Source organism: Acromyrmex echinatior, chromosome 8 (assembly GCF_024713525.1).
Source record: "Acromyrmex echinatior isolate Ae372 chromosome 8, ASM2471352v2, whole genome shotgun sequence".
NCBI classification, from domain to species: Eukaryota; Metazoa; Arthropoda; class Insecta; order Hymenoptera; family Formicidae; genus Acromyrmex; species Acromyrmex echinatior.
This window is the reverse complement of record NC_141859.1, coordinates 3648869-3674607: the sequence shown is the minus strand read 5'-3', so window position 1 is coordinate 3674607 and position 25739 is coordinate 3648869. Positions and strand designations below refer to the sequence as shown.

Genomic DNA, 25739 nt, shown 5'->3' with positions numbered 1-25739 from the left:
GGACACAACTGATTACTAAAAAATATTACAAATATTTGCGCAATATTGCTCATCATATTTGTATGTATTCCGTATATATTTATAATTACTTTTATAATTTAACAAAATTATTTTCAGATCTGTATCCCGCTAAATTTTTATAAATATTTCAGCAAAATCGTTCCACAAAATAGTCATAATTTTGTCGAGATTATCCACTTCTGAAATTATTCTTATTCTGAACTTCGGATAAAACAATCGGATAAAAAGTTTTCATACGACACTACTTTTCCACGCGACTTTGCATTTTTGAAAAACTATGCTCACGTTATCCTGTTTGAAGAAAAATCGCCGACTTTTCGCGTATTTCAACATGCGCGATGCTCACATGTTACTGTCAAGTTTAAGGTCAAGCAAAAAACGCCATTTTCCGGCAGTGGCTCAGCGACGGACGTAAGAGGATTAAGCTAGTTTTCTTCCCACCGGATTTGGTGCGTCGCACCAGCTGCTGCTACTGTCGCCCACTTTCTGCTTGTTTCGTTTCCTTCTATGACGCACGATGATTAAGGCAATTAATGTGGATTTTCATCCACCTGTCTGCTATTAGCTTCATATTTGGCGATCACTTATTTTAACATCGTACGATATCGTTCTTCAAATAAGATTTCTTCCGCAATCATCGTATAATATTTTAAAAGCATTAACGTAATATTTTAATAAAATGTAAAAATCCTATAAGACTATCAAAATCATACAAGTAATACGTAGTAATATATAATATACATACATAATTTTCAAACTATAAACAAAGTTGGTCAATATGTTACTCTCTGAAATAATTAATTATTCAAATTATACTTACATAGTTTGCACATTACTTAAATTATATTTGTGCCAAAAATTGACACAATATGTCGAACAAAGATTTTAATTATAAATAATAATCAAACAAGGAGCATATAAGCCCCTCCCCCCCCCCCCCGCAAGATGTTTTGCGAAAATGATTTTTTATTAACTACATAATACAAATATATAAAACGTTTTTCGACTATCATTATCGGATCATCCTGTACGTCGAAAATTGATATTTGGAAAGTAATTAAAACGCATAAAACGATCAAAACGATTAATTCGATAATAAGAAAAAGTAAGATAATAAATTATTCACCTGCTGATCCACCGTTACTCGATACCTCTCACAAATTGTCGGATTCTCCTCCTTCTCGGATTTCTTCACTGCACACCCACACACACGCACACACACGCACGAAGATCACAATAGTGCAATTCTTTTCACTCCCGACTCACCGTACGACGAAAACTTCGAAAGCGATACGTCATGCTTTCAAATTTGAATAAAGAAAAGAAGTTATCAAGAAAATATGCATCGCCCGTGAAAATCGATAATTTTTAATTTTCACTATCACGTCAATCGCGAACAAAATATAGCCAGATAAGTAACGGTCGTTTCGTTATGCTTACAAGTTGTTAGTCACAATGGTGATCATTTAGAATACCCTCTCCCCCTCCCCTGCCCCACCTCAAATCTTAATAAAAATACATTTATTCAACGTGTTCACTCAAAACGAAAGAATCTGGCAAAACGTCGTAATAGTTAAATGCGTGAGCCGATTGCTAATTTTAATAATCGTCACGAGTGATCGTATTTTAATAGAACAATTATTAATGTAATAACGGAGCGGCTCGTATCCGCTGCCTGCCCGATCGAGTCTCACTGTGCGAATGATACCGCAATGCATGACCTTGCGTAAACACAACACCACGCGCCATACGTTGTGCGCCAGCCAACTCGTCGCCGTTACAAGATACGTATTTGCTGTTATAAAATATTTAATATATGTCGTTCTACTCCGTATATTTCCGATTAATTATGATATATCGGCTATTACCGCACAGCTTGCGATAAGCTTTTTGCAAGATTTCGTTCTAGACTCAAGTCGGCAAGTTCGTTTATTATCGCGCTCTTAATTCGAAGACAGTAATGCTCGTTTTTCTATCAATGTAGATTAACTTAAATTTTGATGTTCACCTTACCTTTCATACTTTTTTAATTTTTAGAACTAGAAAAAGATGAAGAATTGGTTAAATCAAGATTAAAATTAAACTACATCGATAGAAACGAACATAAGTGAATTACGTTAAACATATCGTATGACATATTGTATGTATGATAAAAAAGCTGTACAACGATGATAACGACAATGAATTGTTGTTAAGAATTACAAAATATAGACACTGAGATCTGTTCGGATCTATTTTGATTTAAAATGTAATTTATTTTCTTACTAATATATTATTTAAAAACTTTTTTCTCTAATATTTGATAACTTCGTTTGTTAGTATAAGAATTTTTTTGTAACAATTTTTTAATTTTCATTTTTTACAGCTTTTATTCACATTAATCCAAACAATACGATTATATAATAAATTTCAACAGACCGTTAAAACGATAAAAAATCAAAATCACGATAATATAAATCTGAATGCACGAGAAATATATGTGAAATATATATCGAAATTCAAGTATCGTAAAGAAATATGTAATTATTATTATATTTATATTAATTGCCTAAAATATTTGAAGATCCGAGATATACACATATATATGTAAAATATATATAATTAAAATATATCAAGTTTTCAAACGAATATGAAAATATATAACATATAAAATTATGATTAAAATCCTGTCTTGAAATCTGATGCGAATTATAGTATAATTACGAATCCCCTAAAACGGGCTTTAAAATAGAAATTAAATAATTCGCATATAATATTTTTTCCTATTATCATATTCATTAATTTTCTATTAACATATTCTTATTAATATCGATCAAAATCCGTATGTAATATTTAAACACAAAAAAATTGAAAAACAAATCAACGAGACAATAAAAATTAATATCAATTATACAATAAAAATTAATATTAAATGACAAATCAATACGCGCGTAAAAGTAATTGTAGATTTAAATATAAACTTTATATGTAACATTGACCAAATTTGACTTTATAATTCGAAAATTATTGCAATTTCAATAATTTGTAGTTATATTTTTTTATAAAATTTTATAAAATTTTTTAAAAATATTATATTTTTGTATAAAAAAGATTTAAATTTGAAATCAATTGTAAATTAATAGTTTAAATATTTAATTCTTATTCTTTTTTTAGACCAAAACAGACAATAGATAGAACAATATAATACGTGATTATTTGAAAGGATAAAAAATACATTTATGTATACTCTATATACATATATATGGATAACTCTTAAATCAGATAATTTTTTTTGCTATTCTAATACATATTTTTGATTGGAAAAATAGCCTTTTATTCAGTTAATACTTTTAACAATACGAATATCTCCGACGTTATTTAAATGTATAGTTATTATATTTGCATAATAAAAAACTTCATATACTCATGATTTTTAAATTATTGAGAGAAAAAAAATAAAGGTTCTCTTTGTCTAACGTTAATCGCTAGAAATTAATAACGAGAATGCTCTGAACAGTTATTACACAACATATTTTTATTATCTATCTATAAGAATATTTATTCTGCGTATACGTTAAATCTCAAACTTTAACCTGACAGCACGTTTGCGATCTAATTGAATATTTATGGGATACGTATTCTATCGATCTTTTTATACGTGTTCAATCTTATGGTCCACCGTATTATGTAGGCCGATCTTTCTTACTTTACTTCAAGTAAAGAGGATAGGATCAGATTAAAGTTTTTGCGGGACGGTCCACGGAAAAATCGATATACCAACTCTGTAACGAGAAAGCGTTCTCTAAACTCATCTCAGGATCAAGCCGGATTAAATGCGCAAAGGATTAAAAATTACTCAAGCATTGGATTACGTCAACGCCGAAAGGAAATTATTTTACATCATCCACGGTTATCTCTTTAAAGTCGTTTACGCATAAAACGCTGTATATATTAAACAGAATATTAATTAATATATGGATCTCAACAGTTTTACAAAATCTTAAATTTTTAAAGATTAAATAAATACATCTTGTCTATAATTAAAGATTTAATAAATATTTTCAAGAAATTTTTTATATTTGTAGCGATATTAATAATCGATTTAATTATCATGCTAAATACAATATATATTCATTAATAATTTCCAAAGTGTATTTATATTTAATATATTAAAATGCACTTTTTAGTGTGCAATAATAGTATTAATTCCAAAATAGCGATTAAAAATTTTTAGCTACTTACAATATGTGCTATTCGATGTGGCGTTTTGGCGCGATAGTTTGACCTGCAAAAAAGAACAAGAATTTTAATAAAATTTCTTATATGCATACATATTACATTAGAAATAAATAAGAATTAAGTTAACAAAACTCTTTGCTCATTTTTCAAATTTTCCTTCATGAGAATTTAATTGAATTATTTTATTTGAAGTAAAAGAAAGGTACGTATATTGTACTTCTTTCGCAAAGCAGTCGCAATATACGAAAAGAAACGCCAAATTTGCTTCAAATTCACTTCAGAATATTGTATTACGCATTCTTGAATCCTGAGATTCACTTTAATCTGCATAACTGAGCCACCCGACTTCATACCAGCTTCCAAAATAGTGGCACCGCACGAACTACTCGAGAATTCAGATTAGATTCGGAGGACGCACGAGCAGGCCTCGCTTATAACTCTATCGAGCGTGCATATTAGCATCGAAAAGAGGAAGATACCTCGCACGTCTTTTTATTCTATTTTTTAGGCGATCGATCGATTGACCAGAAGGTCGAAGAATCTCTCTCAGCGTCATTCGTGCGCGACGTCCAATAAGGCACCCAAAGCCCGACAATAGTCGAGGGATTTCACAAGGTATGAATCTGCAAGAATGGCTCTGGCATGGAAATCGCGGACATCCGGATCGACGTCTACAATCGTCGAATAAGAATTTCCTATGTCCTTCCTTGTTATCCTATTCGATCCCACGTTTATTGTGTCATCACGAACGCGAAACCGCGTTTCGCGCAAGAGGGAGGAACAGTAATTGAAGGGCTGCTACTGCCCGAACGTGCCGCACGAGAATGCGGTTTTCGCAGCTGCAGCTGCACGAATCGAAACGAAACGCAGTTAGCGGCACGTCGTACGTGCCACGCGATTTCTCGCGAGACCGTTCGGTCGCGTTCGCGCGAATTAATTACGACCCGGATATAACTCGGCGAAAATAACCGCTTTCCATCCGACGGTTATTTTCGCCGATGGAAAATGTTGCGGCTTGTCTGCTCGTGTGTGCGTACGCGTCAGAAATCACGATGATTATTTCCTGAACGCTCGCTACCGACTGCACTTCTCGTCGACTATTTGCCGTGGTAAGTAAATGCCGCGCCGCGTCGGAACATCGGCGCGTTTTCGCTCTCACCTCTCGTGTTGCTTACGCGAGCTTATGTAACGTAATTACATTCCGCATGATGCATTCTGTACGGAAGAACGAATATCTTATATATTACGCTAGTTCTACGAACTTTTCAATAACTATTCATCTGAAATATTTTTTCGATGTAGTAAAATACCTTATATGAGAAATAAAAAAAGAATTTTTTTGTTAGAAAAAATGTGATATTGATATTATCAAAAATTAGATCAGTGTGTTCGCTATACACTGTGAAATTCATTAAATGTTACCTAATTTGAATTATGTTTAATCATTTTTATAAGCCGCTGTTTCTACTTATACCTAATATATCGTCAATTTAATTAAAAATGAAATAATAATGAAATTAAATGGTTTAAAGAAAATGTATTAAATTTCTGCAGAGATGGACTGATTTACATTTTAATATATATGGAAGTTATAAAAATAACAAAATGTAAATCGATTCATTTCTATAATTAGTTTTAAAGTAAATAACGTTTATATTAACACACTTAGTAAATAATACATTTAATTTGAATTCAATTTAATACATTTTCTTTAAATCATTTAATTTCACTGTTTTAGTTAAATTAACGACGTATTGAGTAGGAGCACCACTTACAGAAATGATGAAAAATAAATTAGATGTAACTTGATAATATAAAATACATATAACAATAAAATACAGATCTGAAAATAATTTCGTTGAATCATCAAAATAATTATATTATACGTCCAAACTGATTGCTAGAATGTCAAAATTTTTTGCAGCATTACTCATCATGCTTGAAATTCCTACAAAATTATTTTCAGGTCTATATAAATTTTTAGATGCTTCAACAAAATCGTTCCATAATCATAAACGTAATAATTATGTTGACTACGCATGATTTTAATATTTGTGCTCTGTTAGAAAGAATCGAACATATCAGCATCTCTCTTCAAGTCAATACTTTAAAGAAAAACAATAATATGATTCAAACTACCTCACTCTTTCTAAATCGATAGTGACAACTTCGGAGAAATGCGCATTTTCTATTCTAAAAAATACACAATTCTGACAATAAATTTGTTCGCGTTGCTTGTATAACTTTTTCCATTCAGGAACTTCAATTTTTCTCTTTTCAACCTGAATAAATATTTATCTCAAGCGCAAAGTATATATTTACAAAATATATATTTATTTAGAGTATAAAAATTTTTAGAAATTTCAAACAACGCGGACAAATCTCATCCACGTTATTGCTGTCCTTCTTTTTTTTTACAATTTCTGATTTCTTTACACTTTCGATTGCGGAGCTTGCGCGAATTCCGTGATTGGATCTAAGTCAATAGACGAAAGAAGTGCAAACGGGGGGGGGGGGAGGGGGGGGGGGGATCGGATCAATCAATCGTCCATCGTCGAAACGGATAGCGCCATAAATTCTATCTCACGAATTTCGACAGGTCCGTGTGTGTAACCGGGCGCAACTGCGGGCGAAACTGCAACTGCAAACCGACTGTAATTGGAAGGGCCGTGGGGCGTGTACTATGTGTACCCGTCGCGTATATGGAAGTTATCGCGTAGAAGGGCCGTGATCGAAATCGAAAACCTCCGGGCGCGGAGATTTCGACAGCGTTTTCGGCATTCGAATTAGGCGCGTCGACACATAACACTTTAATCGAATTGCCACACACAATCGAGCTGGCACTTGCAGCTGCGTTACGAACTTTCAATCGCGCGCAAATTGGCTATCATAAATCAACGCCATCGTCGTAAGTGGCGTACCCAAGTAATTCGAATATTACTTCCCGTGCGACATCACAGAGCCTACGCAAGCATCACGATTTTATCCTAATAGCATACTTTATCCGGGATACATCCTGGGAATGTCTTTAGGATGTTCACAGGATGTATGGACGTTTTCTGGACGTCCCCTAGAAGTCTGTGTTGTTAGGATACGTACACTGTTAAATCTATAGAGAAAGAGAGAGCATCAAATTTAACTTAAGTCACTACTGCCCCTACTCGTTATTTTATACTAAACAATGATTAAATTAAAAATTTGACTATAGATTTAACAATGTAATGTTTATGTTCAATTTGCTAGATCTGAATTTGCAATTTTATATCAACTCGTGCAGTATGACTAAACATAAGTTGCTTAGATTATATAATTTTAAGAATTAATATATCCCACGTATAAATGTTAATATAAGATGATCATTGAATTATATACTGTAATTAGTTCTTAAAGAATTATATATAAAGCGTATAATTAAAATAATAGATGTTTGTAATATAATTTCATGGATGACTAAAAGTAACATCCGTAATAATGCACAATTTAACTGAGTGCAAATAAGAATACTCACAAATAGCGGTATATGATTATAATTTTGCCTAATTAGCGTAAAATTTGTATTCTTCATATATGTATAATTAATATGTAAATATACTTTAATTTAATTTACAATTAAATGCGTATTAATATTCATATTGCCTTTTCGCATCATGATTCAAATTACTTATTACTTTTGACAATTGAATTTAGAGCAATTCGATCTGTGAAAATACTGATAACACGATGTAATTAGAGCTCTATTTACCTACGTAGTAAATATTTTGTTGTAATATTGTTCATTTAAATGCATATAGAAACGCTTTAATTTGATGATATAAAACTCATTGGCTGAAATTTTATTTCGAAAAAAATTACCACACGCGTAACACTTTACATCCGCGTTAGTTTGAAAGACTATATACAGAATAAAACTTTCGTGTGTTGTCCCTTGTATTGTCTCCACCTTTCTCGTGCGTTCGTATTTGTCCAGAAGAGTATCCTCTGTGACAATAATCGTAAAAATGTTGTTTCCCGAAACGTAAAATCCGTTTCGTTAGTTTGAAAAAAGCTATCAGAGAATTTAAGCTATCGTAAATTCACAAATAGTGATACTCACTCCGATCCTGCATGACGTAAACCCAGAGCAATTTATTTCGATCAAATTTAATCACGATATATGACATGTTTTTTAATTTGTATTTATAAAGCTGACGAAAAAAAAAAACTTGAGAAAAGAACTGTGTCCAAACTGTGTCGGTAAAACTCCACGTCTGTAGCAAGTTGATCGTTCTCTGGAGTAAAAAGGAAACTTTCGATTTAAGAAACCTTTGTTTACCAAATCACGTTACTAGATTTTTGCTAACGACTTTATGGGGAGTTCGCAGATTTCATTTCCGAGTGGGCCGTAAATCCTAGAAACTTTTCAAATTAAATTTCTAAATTGCGCTTGATCTAGCACAGGGCACTCTCGGTCTCGCTTAACTACCTTCCTTTATTTTTCAAGCAGGCGAGAAAGTCCGGACAGTTTGACGAGCGTTTACTGAGTTTCGTTCGGGAATTCTCGGCGCGCAACTTTCGGAAGTCCTGGTCGAGAAGTCCTATGGTGGAAATAATGAATCGCTTCGCACTACGGATGATAAATGTGGCTTTGATAAATCGCAACATCCGCCACTAAATTTGTACTATGATATAATGAAAATGTGCTCGTACAGCTAAAGCTTTCCGTCTTGCCTGTTATCAGGATTAATGAACTCAACTCGAAAGGTAGCGTAAGTAAGAGAGATTTGCAATTTCATTATAACTTCAACTAAAAATATCCAAAACTCTTTGTAAAAAATAAACTGTTTTTCTGTTTCCCAAGAAGTAAGCAAACGATGCACAGAATGAGCAGCACATCGCACGTTTTTTTCACAATCCTTTATCTCTACTGATTTCCCTGGACGAAAGTTTAATAGGAGATTATTATTTTTCACATCTTTTATTCAAAATTAACCCTCCGGAGTTTACAAGAAATTTATTCATCCACTCAAAATTATTCTTCACGTTATATTCGATTTATAGTTATTATAATAAGTTTAGTATTCACATATTCTTTTTTATATTAATTAGCATACATTAAATAAATCTTAAAGACCCAACATTAGTAACTGTGTTACAGATTTTGATCAATCAACTTCGGAGGGTTAATCTTCGGAGGTAACCGTTAAAGACTTGTTAAAAATGTAATCAATTTGGAATTATATAGCTTATATTTATGATTCTGATGGTAATTTCAGCATTACCGATTTACTAGTACAAATTTTAATATAAAATATAATCAAGATATATTCTCTCTAAAATTTGTATTAAAACATATGCAAATATTCGACTGTGCTTTCAATAAAATCGTCGTTAACGCATATTAATTTTTCCGAGAATCTGAAATCTTATAATAGTCGCTGAATAAACTCTTGAAAGTTTAGTGTATTAGTCTGAGGAAAACTGAAGACGCCAACATTGTCTTGAGAGTGATCGTAAAATCCGAATAAGAAGAAGAGTAAAACCTGAAAGTACGTCAGTAACGGGTGTTGGTGGTTAAAGGAAAGAGACAAAAAAATAAAATGAAAAGAGCTAGCCGAATTGAGGTCAGCTGAATAATAAATCATTCAACAAAGTTCTTTTCAGAGACTGAAGTGCCATAAACTTTTTCGTATCCTTCTCAAAATAATTGTATGAAAATATGAATTTTTGGATTCGCATGAAGAATATATATGTATATAAAACGGCTTTGCTCAGAAAAGTAACTTTACTAATTCGTGAGAATAGTCTCTTGGGGTAGTTTTATACCAACGACAAGAAAATGTAAATTGTTGTAAAATACTGCTTTGTGTGGATATCGTTTAATATATTTTCTTCTTTTTTTATAACTAGTCTTTATGAACCTTTAAATACGCAATTCCATCTAAAATTTGCAATAAAAAGCATTATATTAATTAAAGTTGTAATACATATAATGTACGTAATGTACGAATAATACGTGAGAGAAAGGAGAGAAAAATAGATGGAATAAATAGTTTTTTAGAAAAAAAATTGAGAAATAATCAAATATAAAAAGAAAAGAAAAAATTAATCGAAGCTCAGGCTATTGCACGTTCCGAAAAGATCCTACGATATTAAACTAAATTCGGTAAACAATTCAGGAACTCAAAACTCTTAATTTTTTAAATCAACTCAGAGATCGAAACGAGAAGCATACCAGAATCTGTTGTCAAGGATCAAGGCACTGGGCGTTCACGATATTGTTAATAACGGATGAAGTCGATCAATACGGAATTTGAATAAGAAATCCGTCTTTAATTTAGAAAGGGTACGTGACTCACATCAAAAGTTCAGCATCATCATCAATAACTGAGATTATTCTCACGTTCCTATCTCTCTCCATCTCACAGATAAATAGAATTGCGTATTACCGAAGCGAGATAAGTTAACATAAAATAATGACTAGCAGTAGATATAACGATAGATTAATAGAACTTTCTTAAATTGTTAACGAGATTTTACGATAGTTTAATTGTATGAATAATGCTTATCTTCAGAATAGATTTCTTAATCAAATATACATATACCGACTGACATGTTTTATTGTAACTTGTATCATTTGTATTAATTCTTATATGTAAATAAATAATATGTATAATAAATATAATACGTAAATAAATTCGTTACAAAACTTTTATTTTTAAGAAATACTATCATAATAAGTGCTATTTAAGTGCATATTCTGTTTAATATTTGTTTCGTTTCTATTTATTTTTTTCAAAAAATTCTAATTAAATTCTTATTCTATAATATCCTCAAATATTAATAAATCGGAAAACAATCAATAATATACAATATATATATTATAATAGTGATTAATAATAGTGAGATTTTAAGTGGGGTAAAACTACAATCAATTGTAAAAAAAGTCAAGTAATTACTACCGGATTAAACTTCGACTTATTTGTACAGAAATACGTGCATAATAAATATCTTCAGAAAGTGAGAAAGCATTCTATATATTCAGTCCGGTTCATATAGTTAAAATACACACATTACTCTTTGCCAGTCTCTTTGACTGAGATCCTAATTTTACTTTAACGCATGCACTTTTCCTCGACAATCAATGGCTCCCACATACTGGTAACTGGTACACGTTCGCAACATAGCAGTTGGCCCGAAATTCCGAGCACACGCGCTCAATATTTCCCGATAGCATCACGTTTCCCTCGTATTTCCGTATCGCTTACGAGGTGCCTTTCATCTTATCGAATTCTCAGTGCCGTTGGAAAGTAGGGAGATAATAATAAAATTCAAAACTAACAATATCCGCGCGACGGGTTCATGCTTATGCGGATATATAAATATTCATCCGCTCATGCGGATGTACGATATGTGTAAAATTGCGAAAACATATATATTAGATGTCCGATATAATATTATTTTGTATCACAAAATGAAAATAAAATAAAATGAAAATTGACAGTAAACGTAACATAAAATTTCTGAAAGATTTATATAAATTATTTAAAATATATATTAATACCACAATATATATTAATTCACATTACAAACATAAATACAGTTTATTAAATATTATACAATATTACAGAAATTGTCTCTGCAGTATCTCTGTACATTTATTATTATTAATTATTAACTAAATTAATAATTAAATTAATTTTATGTATATGCATGTGAAATATTATCATATATCAATTAAAAAAAATAGCAAAATAATCAATATTATTTCAATAATAATCTCTGATTTCAAATAATTAAAAACATAAAATTTATTGTCTGACTGAAAGAAAATTGTGGGCGATAATAAAATTTGAAATAATAATTTCCATAACCACACAACTCAATGGTTACGATAGAAAGTTACGTTCCTGAGATGCACGAGGATAACGTATACGTGATAATGGATATGAGAATTGCAGTTGTTCCCGATAATGGTATCATGGATAAGCCTTGCAAAACGGTAATACGTTCGACAAGAAAGATAAAGTTCCGCAGTTACGAGCGAGATGGAGATATCGAAGAATTTACACCACACACACTTGAGTCGATATTCAAGCGATTTTATATTTATCTGATCTAAGTTTGCAATTTTATGTGTGTCAGATCTGAATAAAAGTTTAATCGGCAGATAACTTACATCTTTTTTAAAAATAATGTCAAAAAATTTTTTAAATCCAAATCACCAAAAAATTAATAAGAACAATTTTTATAAAGATAAAAAATTGATCATTTTCAAGCCAAAATATATTCGTTTATAACTATGATCTCTATACATTATCATTATAGAGTTTTCAGTGAAAAAATTAGTACATTTTAAAAATTACAATTTTTTTGTTACTGCAAGTTTTTTGTTAAATCAATTGTCGATTAAAACTAGTGATGATATTTGCCGATATCATAATTGATGTAATATACTAGCATATCATGGCAATGCCAATATTGTCATTCTAGTTTATGACAGAATCAAATATGTTCTCTTACGGTGTTACACAAAAAAAATTTTTTCACTGCGATACGATCGAAGAAAAAAGTGACAGTGATGTAACTGAAATGGACGGATACTCTGTACATCGTAATGGAATATCCGTGCAGCAATTGGTTCAGTTAATAACGTCGCAAACACACAGAGGTGGTATGTATTCATTTAAGATCAATGTCCGTCTGTGATTGTAAAAATAAGAGAAAATTTACAATCAAAATCTGTGGATATTTAATAAATAACGGATTAAAAATTTAAAAGTGAAACAATGATAAACCTTGAAAAACTTATAAATAAATTTCAATTTTAATAATGTAAAAAATAAAATATTTAAGAAAAACTATATTAATATAATTAAAATAAGCTCTTTCTCAATATTTCCGTAAAGTACGAGTACGACATGAATTATTATAGAGAGACAATGAAATGTCTTTTATTAATCGCAAATATGTTTTCTTAGAATATCTTTTAATAAAATTAAATTAAAATAAAAAAAAGGATTATAGTATAGAATCATGTCGACCACGATTACGGTTCAGAGAGAAGATACTGACGGATCTAACTTCCTAGGTTCACTTTATTCGAGCTCCGATCAAAATCCGCGGGCTCTCAATAGACCACTCGATCGACCGGAAGTGATAACAGAATGCACCTGTGCTTTCTCGTAATCGTTCGAGGGACTTCATTGTTACTGCCGCGCTTTCCTCAAAAGATTGGAAAACGGAGATATTGAGATTGAAGCAAGAATCCTTTCTCGATCTAGAATGATCGATTTCAAAGAGAAGCGAATAACATCGTTTTATCGAATCGTAATCTGCAGAGATTAAGCTATCAAATCGGTTATAAAATTAAGTTCGTAATTAAAATGTTGCATATTACTTCGCTGTTTTATATTGATAATATTTTGTTACGCTAAAAAATATATTTGTCATAATTCTACATTATAAATTATATAATATACAAATTACTATGAGATTTATTTTTGGAGGTCTAAATTCGTATTATATTATATAAATTATATTATCCATTATAAATTCTACATAATAAATTATATTACCGAAAATGATAACATAGTTTATATATGCAAATAATTAAATTTGAAAATAATATATTTTCAACAAATTCATGAATTTTATAGCGAACCTTGAAAGCTTTATAAAAAAAACATATGAACTATGTGTACAAAAAGGAAATACGCTTAAAAGCATATATTTTATGTCGTAAAATAAATAGAACAGATAGAGTAAAATATGAGCGTAAAAGAAAGTAACAACATAGTCTCGTGACATCAATTTAAAAAAAAAACAGACAAACATGACAGTAGTCTCTCCTAGTCGTTTAAATATTAAGGAAATTAAGGGAAGAACGATAGTTGTGAGAGTGTTACGCGAATATATCACCGTTTATTTAAATGTCAACGAAACGAAACAGATCACCCAAGAGAGTTTCATGCGCGAAAAAATATACCGTCAGCAAACTGCGGCACAATTTTAATGCACACGTATTTTACAGAAAACTATCGTGTCCACTCTACCAACAAATTACATGAAAATTTACCGCGCTTCTCCTTGACATTTTTCCACTACTTTGCGATGAACTCCGGGACATTTCTCTACCGAAAGATAGAGTTAAAGTACTCTAATAAAATATTTTTTCTTTCTTCTGCCTTGACTTGTCTTCGAGAATTCATGAACGACAGACGATCGATCTCCGAGGTTTTCTTTGCTGAGAATTATTTACACAGCGGAGCTCGAAGTACATTATTGAATCATTATTTTCATTTTAATAATTCGTTAAATGAATCGTTCAAATACAAAGATCGTTAACACTAAAAGTGAATTATTTGCGCTGACAACACCACACGCGTGTCTGATTGATTTCATCATTCGGGAATAAAAAATAAAAACACCACTGTGTTATAATCCAATAGTATTAGTACAATAATGAAATATTCACACAATATTGATTCAACTGACGAAAATATGAACACAACATGTATGATATGTATTTCGCATCGATTGTAATTGAATATTTGCTTATGATTAAATATCAATTCTCGTGCTATTCATCGAAAGCTAATACCTGTATATATATCATGTTACAAAATATGTTGTACAAGCTGACCGGATTCAATTAAATGTGGATATGATGGATGCTAATTCACGTAAACGTGAATTCGCGTCACGTGAAAATATGCAACGTTTACAATGTGGAACATAAAGTTGTATCTGTCAGTTATCGCAAAACTCGAACGTTCGTTTTTTACATTTGATAACAAATATTTATCTTCGTCCATTCTAATTACTAACGTAATAAGAACTGTGCATTTCTATGAAATTGCAATATTATCAGTTTAGAATATACATTTAGAAAAATAGACTGCACATTCCTTGATTTCCGTATCTGTACTCTATTAGAAAGATTTGAGCATATCAAGCGTATCTCTCTTCAATTCGATACTTTACATCAGGAATCTTTATATTTAGCTTACTGTATTTGTAAATGGAGAATTAATGAATTAAATTAGTAATCACTACATCATATGTATGTATATCATGCATTGAAGAGGACTCAAATCCTCTTGATGGTGATCCCTTTGAAGATCAAAATGTAGGATTAAAACATCTACTGCATGACATAACGATGTAAACTTGATTATAATTAAACACAATAATTTACATTTGATTAATTGCATTGACTCACATAGAATTTCTTTACTTAATTCTTAATCATTATTTCACCTTTAGTTTTGAGATCAAAGAATATGTAGTCTAAGTATATCTACTACATACATCGGTTCTAATGGACACAATAATTAACGCCGCGTTGCAGCGAATTGCGAATAAAGTGAATTGCAACGGCGACGAGTTTTATCGCGACCGCGACCGCAACCGCGCCGACATAAAATTTTCGTCGCCCACATCGCGACCCATTTCGCATTGTTCGCACGTGGCGGTGGATAGGATATAACTCGCCGTAAATTACCGTCGGGATCCCGTCGTCGACTTTTTGGCGTGACATTTCCGCGAGTCACGATAGGCGATCGTGTAATCTACACGACGCGACGCATCACGACACCCCCGTTAGAAAGCTAGACGATATCAGGGCGATATCGAGCGTACAAAAAGTTCGCTCTTGATAAACGAGCGTCGTGTGCGATCGATCGAGAAAGGATCTTGTTACAGCACGGCGGTATAGGTTCTTAGGAAGCGCGAGTTCCTCTTCTCGTCGCCGCTTTCCATCGCGATTTCACCGCGCAGATTTTATTTTTTTTTTTCTCGATTCCAATTTCCTTTCATCGTCCATGTAATATATTATTCCGTTTCATTGGCGCACCTTTTTATTGGAATTTTTGCGCGATTCGTGAATATTTGTTGTTGCTATATTTGTTTTAACGGTTAAAAAACATTTGTTTTCTTATTTTTCCTACTTTTTCTATTGAATGACAAATTACTAAAATAAAATGATTTTTAGTAATTTGCCATTCAATAGCCGGAAATGATTTAAAATTCACAGAATATACTGTACGTATACAATAAATCGTATTTAAAGTTAGTTGTTTGGCTGCTTGATTTAAAGCAAGTAACTTTGCAGAATCAGAGCGATCATACTGTAATGGCAAAACATTAAAGGGGCGTCCCAAAATAACAAACGTTTAAAGCTGTTCTACAAAATTAAGTCAGCAACCGAGTTATCCTGGTGCACCACTGGGATTCAGGTCACTTAGCGAAATTTACGACGAAATACATGTAGCCTGCAAGAGAAACTCAATACCTGCACATGATGTAGAAACGCATACGATGCGAAGCGAATTAATTCAACAATAGTAAATTTGTTTAACGCATGTATATATGTATTACATCTTTAGTGTCTACAGACTGATGTTTAAATGTTCGTTTTACATTATGCAGAGTCGTACTGACGCTGTAATTAATTAAAAGTTGATTTTTTTTTATTATCAAAAATATTGAAAATCAATAAATTAATTAATAATTTAATTAACAACAAACAAGATATTTTGGAAAATTAAACTTTCAGGAATGCAGACATTAATGAAATCTTCCTTTATATTTGACCTCAAAGGAACGATACAAAATAATACATTTCACACACATCTGTAATAATTTTAATTAGGTGTATTACAGATATAAAAAATATTATTTTAAAGTTCATTTAAGATGTCAAATATAAAATAAGATTTCATTCACGTTACATTCCTCAAGTTCAATTCCCTAGAAAATTTTATTTTTCGTCGATTAAATTATTAATCAACTATTAATCTTCAATATTTTTGCTAATAAAAAATTTACTTTTAATTAGTTGCATCAATACAATTCGACATGGTTTAAAACCCGGTACATTTAAACAATAGCCTGTGGGAGTAGTAAAGGTGTAATATATGCGTGCGTTAAACAAATTTACTATTGTTGAATTAATTCACTCCGCATCGTATGCGTTTCTATATCATGTGTAACTACCGAGTTTATGTTGTAGGTTACGTGTATTTCGTTAGTAAATTTTATTTTATCTGTAATAATTTAATTGTTACAGACATAAAAAGAAATGTTTAACAAAGATAGAAAAACTCGACAAAAATAGTGAGCTTGCTCGATATTTTTACTAGTAAAAGAATTCATAATGAAAGAAGACTGATTGGATATAGAACATCCCGTACACTTGCGACAGTACTCCGAGAACTAGCTGTGACATTTTTGTCGCGAAACTTAAACCGAGTCTTAGCTAGTTTGTTGAAAAAGTTCGTCCGACGAGTAATTTTCTCGTGACAATTTTCTTAGCAATTGCACGTCTTCTTTTACTTCGCGAAGAAATCTGTTGTCATAAGATATCCAATTAGGATCCAATTAAAAATCAATCAAATTACAATGAGATTATAGCGAGCAAAGTGATATACTCAAACGTAAATTTACACAATCTTACAGAATTACAATTTTGTTTATGCAATTTGTTAGTACAGTCGACAAGAATTATACAGAAAACACTTTCTTTATTATAGATATCATTCTTCTCTTATAGAAATTAAATGTACAAGATATTATTATTATCGCCATTAAAACATTGTGAGCCTTTACGAGAACAAAAGTTAAATAAATAGATAAGTTTCCATTTAATGATTCTCTGTACAGAATAAAAATAATCCCGATAAGTTTAAAAAGATGAAGATATATTCTCTTCTTAAATAATCAAATATTTTAAACCCAAGATAAATTTCCAATTAGAAGTCTATGATATGTCTCCTGCTAATTAAAATATAAATTAAATTAACATTATACTGAATTTATAAGAGGAAAAGCTAATTACATTAGATGACTATTTTAGAAAATATTTTATTTATTCTATATATACTTAATAATCGGAGTATTATAATCAAATTTTTCTCGAATGACATACTATTATTCAGCGTCTTATTTAATAGTGACGTCGCATCGGTAAAAAAAGATCTGCGAATTCACTCTCCCTAACAATAAACATGCCAACGGCATCATTATATTATAATATTACGGTTGTTCCCAAAGACGCACTTGGCGACTTGTTCCTTATTCTCCGTCGTAACAACGTCATCGTGACTTATTTTTCCTTCGTTTGCATTCCCGTCCCGCCCTCCAGTTGAATGCAACGCGAAAGCCATAAGAGAAAAGTTTATTCATCCCGTGAGTATCGCAGAAGTTTTCTTTCTGCGTAAATCGTCCGTGTTTTTCCTTTATCTACCGAAAACGAGCGAATAACAATTCGACTCGCGGACGAAGCGTGAAGGGAAGACGACAGAATTCCTGATCGTCCTGCTGGCTTCCTCGTAATTAGAACGAATAAATGCATGAGTGACGTGCCTTACTCGGCGATGAAATTTTGCGATCATTTTGCGAGAAGCAAGACGAAAAGCGAAACAGGAGAGACGAAGATAATGCGGTAGCAGGCTGAAATAACCGCGAAGAATATTTGATGGCGATGCGTCACTCACGGTGGTCGGACATAAACAGCTGGAAATGCGGAGGCTTAAAGCGAGCCGCAGCATTTACATGTAAATGTACCGCGGTTACACGGTAAGGGAATACGAGATTTAAATCCTTCTAATGAAATACTTGAGAGCCGGATTGCATCTGGATGCTGTTTTGCGTCCGGATTATCCGAGTTTACGCGGGATATTGAATACACGTATGGATGAAAAGTTAATAAATGTGCGACGAAATATGTACGAGGACCATAAATATCACACACCATAGAAAACATTTTGTATTTGTGTTAAAAACGGTCCATTCAAATTAAACTTTTGTGTTGAATTTTTTAACATAGTCGAATGTAAATTAATATAATGTGTCATTTATCTAAATAGTTTGTGTTAAATTGATATTTAACATTTCTTAATGTCAGAATAATATTTATGAGTAAATGAACAAATAAAAATGATGTATTATATTTTAAAACGTAAATTCTAAGATAAATGAATAAAGTATTAATTTAATTTGTATTAATTTAACATATCATAAATGTTAATTTTAGGAAAAAAAATTTGTTACTATACAGTTTATTTACAAATTGTTTTTTTATTTTTTATTATTTAATATTATTATTTTGCGTTTATATTTTTAAATGATATTTATGTTATCTTTTAACAAATTCAGCTTGTGTTAAATTAACACATAAATTTGAATAGACCGTTTGAGAAATGTAATATATTGTGTAAAATTTAACACAAGTTTTCCAACAGTATATAACAGTTTTTATTCTTTCGTGAACGAAAATGGAAAAGGTATAAATATTTCTAATATCCAAATAGATGCTATGGTTCAATGAATTTGTACAAAAATATTTACGGCAAATTATTCATCTATGAATAAAAATAACAAAAATGTTTTTAATGCAAATAATCGTTATAGAAAATTTGAAATGTTAGTGACATGAAAGAATTATATGGTATATACGTATCTTAGACAATTTTATACTTTTCGAAATAAATTCTTGAAGAGAAAGCGACTATGTGATGTTCTTCCTATTTCTTCACCGACGAAATGATTTTATTCGAATTTTATAACCGCAAACTAGTTATAAAAGTCATAAGATATTTTCAGAATAAAATTAAATTTGTTCACATTGATGCGACTTCTTCATAACAAAAACATCGAATAATTTGACAAAATCGGCTTAAACTGGCTCGCGCAATTTTCCGAATCATATATTAGGTCATTTAAAAAGAATCCGCGGTTTTTTGTTCAATTCTTGAATGAAAAAACCGCGGATACTTTTTAAATGACCCAATATAATATTATAGAGGATACTATTTTTTTTCGCATCGAGAAAAGAATCTCCTATTTGCATTTACGATACGCCTGCACATCTGGCTTTCCTATAACGTAAACTAAACTCCTCTACGTCAAACTGAAAAGTAGGCTCCTAAAATTTTTTTCCACGAAAGAAAAGAAAAAACAAATGTAATAGCATTCTGCAAGAATAGTTTACATAATGAAAGGTAAAATATGATTATGGAGAAATTCAATCGCGTAAAGATTGAAATTGAATCCTTCGTGAATCTGCAATACGTTTTAACAATATATCCATCTCAAGATCGATATTCTCCTCTATAAGTAATACTTCCGTAATATCATCTCGATATTATCGAGTTATTATAACAGACTTCAATCATTTCCGCGCAAAAAGCTTTACTTCAGCGAGCAAACGTTCAAGCTCCGTAAACGTTATCAGACTCTTAAAAAGATTTTTCGCGGTAATTGCCGTTGAAATTGCGTTGGCGTGCAATATTTAGAGCTTCATTATTATGCATCGATATTTTTCGATATTGCGTAGCGTCGGGCAATATCGATTGACAGACAAAAGACAAACGAATACATATCGGTAACGAGTTACGGCACCGTTCTCACTTCCGTTTTAGAATCGAGAAAAAGAGAGAAAGAGCATGACGCGAACGTTGAAATATGCATAAACAAACTTTCGGATGGTCATAAACTTCCGCGCTCGAGTATTTCTCAAGCGTACTTTTATAGGAAACGCGATATTGCGTCTCGATTCTGAACGAATTCCGTCTCTCTTTTCCTCTTCTTCCGCTCTGTTCTTCTCGGAGAAGCGGGAGAAGTTCGGGTTGCACTCTTAGTTCCTCCTGAAAAAGAAAAACACCCGCTTCCTTCGGCGAAAACACGTTTATAGCGAGCAATGGCGCAGCGCAGGGCAATAAAGGCCGAAACATGGTTGGCGGAAAATAATGCAAGAACACAATTGCGCGGCTGCGTTTCACTTCGCTTTTTTCCCCCCCAAGATACACTCTCCTCTCTAGTTTGTTCGCCGCGACAATAGCCAATAATGAAATATACTCGTGTTAACCACGGAAAGGTCGTCCGTCTCACGAAAGTAAGTACCAGCATTATAAATTAATTGTAGAAACTAGAACGTAAATAAAAATTAAAAAGTTGATATAATATTTGAATGTTTTTTTTTATCAGCTCTATTTTACTGACGTAGTATTAATATGTACAAGATTTTTTTAAAAACGTATCAGGTTTATAGTCTCGCAAAAAGTAGCTGAAATTAGAAATTTATAAATTTAAGTTTTCACATAAAAATGAATGTTATATACATAAACGTTTCAATAAAGTTAATATTTATTCATAAATTTCACAAATTTTATAGTTTAAATGAAAAGTTTCTCATTTTATCTTAATTATTTTTAAAAACATGTTTATTTCTTATTAAAATAGTTTTTTTACTTAGATTCTAAACCAAACTTATTGTATTACTTTCATCAAATACAATATCAAAAAATCTACAACTTTTTCATAATAATTTTAATTTTGTTAAAAAATATATGCAATACATTAAAAAAAAGTCTCTACTCGATCAATACTTCGAAAAAATATCAGGATTTCTTACAACAAAACCTAAAAACGTATTATATGTAAAGTGTAAAATAAAAAATTGCGCATAATGGAATATGAGTTTTTAAATTAAATTGCGATAAAATAGTGAGTATTTTTTCCAATTAAATTTACGAATGTATCAGTCATTACCATCAAAAAATTATTTATTATCGGATAAAACGTTTCTAATTTAAAATTAAAATCCCTCGTTGAAGAAAGTTCCTATTAGTTAGCTACAAATTTACTAGTTTCTTCAACGCTCATAAAACTGTCGTGGCATAAACGAGCCTAATTTACGAGATTATCGAAACGCTCCCCGCAATCTACTTAGCTCGAGTATTCGTTTCGTATCTTTAAGTCCCATCTCCACTACCCTCAATCTCCGATCTAAAGTGCTCCATATTCTAATTTAATTGTAAAGGGGGAGAGCAGAAGAAGGCAACGTTATAACATACTTGCCAGTAATCTAGTAATATATATTCCCGCAAACTCTCGTGAAACTGCACGAGCGCCACATTGTTAATTCTCTCAGAGAGCGATTCTGATTTATTCATCGGTGCAACGTTCTTAATATTCTCGCCATAATTCGTGCGATCGAGACGAAACTTGTTGAGATCGAAATAATATCATGACATAATGAGCCAGAAAATTTCCGGGTTGAGTTGGGGAATATCGGGACTCACATCAAATTGCGTAAGTATGCAAATACCTAGCGGCAGTTGGCGTGGATTTACTCAGTTGGCCTTTTGACGTTAATTAGCGTGAATATGTCTGTGGGAGCTATGTACTACCGCATCATCCATAAGGCCCTTCCTTGCGGTAGGATGCTCTCTACCCGTTTTCTCATTTTCCACTTAACCCAACGAGAGAGAGCAACTGAAACATGCATCGAGGTGCATCGATGATAACCATGAGGAGACGCTTCATTATAGGAGAGATTGCAAAGAGAACGTTAATTTTATTTTTCGCCGTATATTTTTATACATTTGAATATTTTTATACGCTTGAATATTTGTATGCGCGACTAAATGTCGAGAATAACCGTGACAATCGATTATCTTCGGCGTAATGATAACTCAGCTGACACGACTTTAATGCATTTTTTATTACGAGCTAGACGTAAATGTTCGAATGAATAATATAATCGTCATACAGATGCAGGTTATACTTTGTATAAATTCTCATGAATCATTATAGCAATCTATATATATATATATATATATATATATATATATATATATATATATACATAGAAAATGTATACTGTATTTAAATTATTAATTTATTATTAATTATTTTGTTTCAAGTATTTAAAAAATGTATATATTCATAAACTTATAAATTCATCATAAGCATTAAATTTATTCAAAATGTACATGTATTGAATGCTAGTAAGTTTAATAGTTTAAGATTAATATAAATTATTATAAAACAAATATGCTTAGCTGTCATGATTTCTGAAATTTTTATTATAATTTAGAAAGCGCACATTTACGTTCTGAGATGATAGAAGATGGCTTGTATCTTTGTGCAACCGTCTGAAAATTCTGTCTTTAGTGTTCCCCATGGATTAAGTATGGCCGTTTCTTCTAGTCGTTAAGTCTGATAAATTAATTCCTCCCCAGTCGCGCTTTCCTTCGCGTGCAAAAAATTGTCACGAACGGCGGAAAACAACCCCGGACATTAGGCCTCGCAATGACATAAATTTACGGCCATTAATAATTTATGAAAAGCTCCCTGCTGGTCCGCTCATAAATATACTCGACATTTTTCTCCGCTCAACGAGAACTGCCGCATTTATCGTCCCACGCTCGTTTTTATTGCATCACTTTCTTTCGATATCTTTATTCCAATAACGAGAGTCTTAAGACGTGTCGATTGGTTAATGGACAGTCTTGCAGTTATAATAAATTGCGGACAAAAAATGAAGTGGATATCGATAAACGTTTAGAAATCTTTTTCATTTCCCAGACGTCTTTAAAGCATTGCTCAATAAACAATTTACCTTTATACATCAATCAAGCAGTTATTAAGCATTTATAAAGTATCAGAATAAAGTATTTATTAAAATTAATGTATCTATTAAAAGTAAATACTTAATTCATACGTGTCAATAAAAAAAGTTGTCTTATTCCGCTATCACTATTCTTTTTTCATGCACTCTGTTATCTTTCATTATCCATGCCTGCCATAAAAATAACGCTAATGTTTGCATAAAGCACTTTTATTATCACGACTTTTATTCATCATTGTTGGTGAAACGATGCGGTCGCTGAAAAATATTTTATGATAAACTAGTGCGCGACGAGGTCTCAACGAGGTAGATCGTGGGGTCAAGGGTTGTTGCGAGAAACTTAATGATGAACGCTTTGAAAGTGCGCTCTGTAGTGCAGGCATGCGGCGAACACAACGACGTTTAACGACTTCGAGCGTGGCGAGAAAAAGGGGTATTCAGATAAGCGCGGGCAAACTTAATGCCCGGAAAATCGTCGATGCCCCGGAGAGATAGCGCTCGTGCAATAAAAAAAAGAAAGAAAAAGAAAGAGAAAACGCCAAAGCACACGATAGAACGTTACGCGAATATCCACAAACGCCGTGAGCAGATTACCAATATCTTTCCGTTTTTTTTTTTTAAATTCACGTAAAACTGTGTCGTTGCAATCCACGGAATAGTAGAACGCTAGAGTATTCTGTTAAAAATGTCATGAAATTTAATGTACTTTTAAGTTACACAAGTTAAATTTAATGACATTACATTAAATTTAATGTATCTGTAACTAAAAAGTATGTTTGCGTAAAATAAAAGTTAGTGTACCTTGCACTTTACTTCCATTATGTATTAGGTGTTGGAATTAATTCGTAGCGTTTTACAAGTGATGGGAAGTACTTTCATTAATGTATTTTTTAATGCTCATGTGAAATAAATAACATTCTTTCATTAAAAAACGCTACGAATTAATTCCAACACCTAATATAATGGAAGAGTAAATTTCAAGCAGGTACATTAAAAATATTTCATATTGTCAATGAAAATGAAGTTACAAATAAATGTGTTTACATCATTATTAAATTCCATGCAAATCTACATAAAATTTATGGCAAATGCACTCATATATATATATATATATATATATATATATATATATATATAAAACGTCACGAAATTGAATTTTTTTGTGTAACTTAAAAGTACATTAAATTTCATAATATGTTTAACAGTGTAAGTTATTCCGTTATTCATTGTTATTGAAAATCTATATTTGACATTACATATACTATAGATTTTCAGCACTTACAGTGAATAAAGAAACGCAGCTATAGTTATTAGGATAAACATGGCGGACTTTTGCTCTACTCTGATACATCTAGAGTTCTACGAAACGCTATTGACGTGCGAGGGTTACACGATTTAAACGTTTTGTGTCCTCTGGCAGATATCTCAGTTAATCTATCGACGGAAACGTATGCTGACGAAACGCCACGGATATAGCAGTAAGCCATTCGTTTTACTGCGGCATCGACGCGGAAATTCATTTATTCGCAAAATAATCCGGAAATTTCTCTAAGATTTATATGAACTCCTCCCTTTTCTCGTGGTTGTACCGTCGCAGCAGTAATTCTGCATTTACGCACGCGGTTAAATCTGAAAATATCGTCGCGTCGTGTCTAGAAAGAATAAATTATTTGTCATGGGACGTGTAAGCGTGTGGTTCGTTAGACGTTTGTCGTTTCAAAATAACAACCGTCGACGTTAATTAAGTTTAACCGTAATTTCTTTGTACTTCGCTTCAATCTTTTCAAGAATAAAGAAAGAATTTTTTTTATCTTTTTGTACCTATGTTTCTAGAGAGAGACAGACAAAGAATCGGAATTAAAGTTGGCTAAGGTCGGTAAAGCTCGCTTTTAATCCGAGAAGTCCACACTTTCTGGTATAACCATGAAGTACTGGGATCTAACACAACTTTTCCTCAAGAAATTTTTTCTTACGTCTCTTTCTTTTGAGTAAAGTTTTAGAAATATTTAAAGCACGAAAAATAGCGAAGTATAAAAAGGATTCTTTTATAGTATACTTATATGACTTTAGGATGCTGTCGTAAAAGGAAATAGACCACTTTAAATTA

General features: G+C 31.8%; 1 protein-coding gene across 5 annotated transcripts in view; it reads right to left on the bottom strand.

Moving 5' to 3' along the window:
* The window catches only part of LOC105150229 (RNA-binding Fox protein 1), a 298467-nt gene that overhangs the window by 182924 nt on the left and 89804 nt on the right, over positions 1 to 25739 (bottom strand). For all 5 annotated transcript variants that reach the window (XM_087408562.1, XM_087408567.1, XM_087408563.1 and 2 more), the window contains one exon: positions 4243 to 4285. The gene's annotated coding sequence lies outside the window, so the exon portion shown is untranslated. The remainder of the gene's footprint in view (positions 1 to 4242; positions 4286 to 25739) is intronic.